General features: G+C 63.9%; 1 non-coding gene across 1 annotated transcript; it reads right to left on the bottom strand.

Moving 5' to 3' along the window:
* Positions 1 to 378: 378 nt before the first annotated feature.
* Positions 379 to 501, bottom strand: LOC130041008 (U6atac minor spliceosomal RNA). Its single transcript, XR_008795041.1, has one exon. It is a non-coding gene; the product is annotated as a U6atac minor spliceosomal RNA (small nuclear RNA).
* Between the last annotated feature and the right edge of the window lie 1,722 nt (positions 502 to 2,223).

The following is a 2,223-nucleotide window of genomic DNA, read 5'->3' as shown; positions in this document are numbered from 1 at the left end:
TCTTCCCGGTACCCTCACACTTGCTCCTCCTGGAGAGGGCCACACTCTGCTCTCCTGTGACCCTGGACGTGGGAATGCCTTCTGAGCGTGTCAGCCGGAGATAACGACCCTGCCGCGGTCGGTGGTCGACACCCGGCCCAGACCCCGTGCCCATGCCGGTAGCACTGCCGCCCGCGGCTGCCCGCTGGGCGGGAAAAGCGCGGCCCGGCTCAGAGGCTCCACCGCGCGCCCGATAGCGGAGTTGCGGGCCGGGGGTCGGACCGCTGGAATTCCTGGCGTCCCTTCGGTCCGCGAAGCCTCCAGCTCAGAGCCAGAAGTGACGCCCGAGCCTCACCGGGCCTGGCCCCACCACCAAACTGAAAATTAGGAAAGTACAAACAAAAACGTTGGTTAGATGCCACGAAGTAGGTGGCAGTGCCTTAACCGTATGCGTGTTGCAGGCCGAAGCCTCTTCCATCCTTGTCAAGGGGAGTGCTAACCTTCTCTCCTTTCATACAACACAACTAAGCTGCTAGACCGCTTGCTATTTAACGTCCCGCCCTCGCCTAACATTATGCTCATGGTGACTTTTGGGAGGCCGTCTTCGACCTACTAGGATCGTGCCAGCCGGGCATCCGAGCAGCAAACGCAATCATACTGCAGTCAGCCCCAACGGCCCGCCAAATAATGTGAACTTCAGCGGAGGAGAAATATTTCTTCGATCACTCCTAATATATTCATAAAGCTAGCCAATGAGAGGCTGCGAGAAGCACCGGAAGTCATCGCGTCTTTCGGCGTCCTAGGTACCCCGGAAACAAAACAGGTGGTGCACTTCCGGTAGCGACGCGCGGCTGCCAACGACACCTTCTCCGGAAATAGAGAGATTCTCGCCAATCAGGGGCGGAGTTGGGGTGCCGCGAAAGTGACTTCCGGAGGCCTCCGCGCGCTTGGAACTGTGGGTACTTGGGAGGGGCTGGGGGCGCGGCGTGCGCATGCTCAGTCCGGGTCCTCCGCGGCGTGGGCTGACGGGCGTGCAGCCCTTCCCCGCAGCTGCGGCGCGAGTCTCGCGGTGCCGCTTGGCTTCTCCTGCCCGCCTTACGCGAGCACTGGAGATTTGAGCCGGATCCTGGCGCGCCGACGTTGGTGCGACGGGCTCCCACCTGCCCCTCCCTGCGCGCCGTGCGCTGCGGAGGACGCGTGCGCACCTGTGTCTGCGGCGTGTGCCTCTTGTGCGCCCGAATCCTGCGTCTGCGATCGCGGATTCATGCTCGTGCGCACGCGTGTACGTTCACGCCTGTGTGCGCGTGTATGTCTGCTCGTGCGTCCACGTGGGCGCCGATGTGCTTCCGGTGACTTCCCTGCTCGAGGACGCACGTGTCCACTGCCACGCGTCTCGGGCACTCAGAAACACGCGCACACTGAAGGACAGTAGCCCCGTGGGCACCCTGGCAGGCAGAGACCGGGCAGGGCCGCGCGGCTTTTCTCGGTGCTCTTGGGTTGTTTTCCTAACGGTGATGTGAGAAATGCAGGAACTTGAAAATTTCGAGTTGCTAACTCAGGAAACCAAAACGGCTAAGCCTGGTTCTTGAGTTTGACTTCGGGACCCTGAAGGGGAGGGCGGGGCAGTGGGCGCAAGGAGTGGCCGGTGGGTGCCCCTGAGCAGGGCAGAGAGAGCTGAGGGGACATTGTGGGAGGCCAGCCGCGCACGCTGCCAGTCCTTTTACGTGAGATGTGGTAGGTGGACAAGAGGGCGGATCGCTCACCTGCAAGAGGCGGGCAGGGGCGGGGCACCGTGGGAGGAGGGGCGGGGATGGGGCGGAGCATCACGAGAGGAGGGGCGGGGCATCTTGGAAGCAGGGGGCGGGGCATCTTGGAAGCAGGGGGCGGGGCATCTTGGAAGCAGGGGGCGGGGCGGGGCGGGGCAGGTCGCTGCCCCGAGGGCGGGTCTCTGTTCCCCGGGAAGCCGCAGGGTGGCTGGTGTTCTTGTCCCTTTTCCCGCCCGTGTCTGCATCGTTCAGGCACAGCGTGAGGCTGGTGTCCCCGGTGCTGGGCGTGCTACGAGGGGCCGCAGGACTCAGCGGTCGGAATCGTGCCTCTGGGCTTCCTTCGGAGGACTTGTCGCTTGTCCTGGACCACGGTCAGCCGAGATCGGCGACCCCCTGGGACTGCGCCCCCCTTACCTGTCGGGCTGGGTGCCGCCTGGACCCCGTTTTTGGGTCCTGGTGGCCCTAAGGGTTCATCTCC

The sequence above is a fragment of the Sorex fumeus genome, unplaced genomic scaffold, assembly GCF_029834395.1.
Source record: "Sorex fumeus unplaced genomic scaffold, SorFum_2.1 ptg000095l, whole genome shotgun sequence".
NCBI classification, from domain to species: domain Eukaryota; kingdom Metazoa; phylum Chordata; class Mammalia; order Eulipotyphla; family Soricidae; genus Sorex; species Sorex fumeus.
This window is presented reverse-complemented; position numbering and strand designations above follow the sequence as displayed.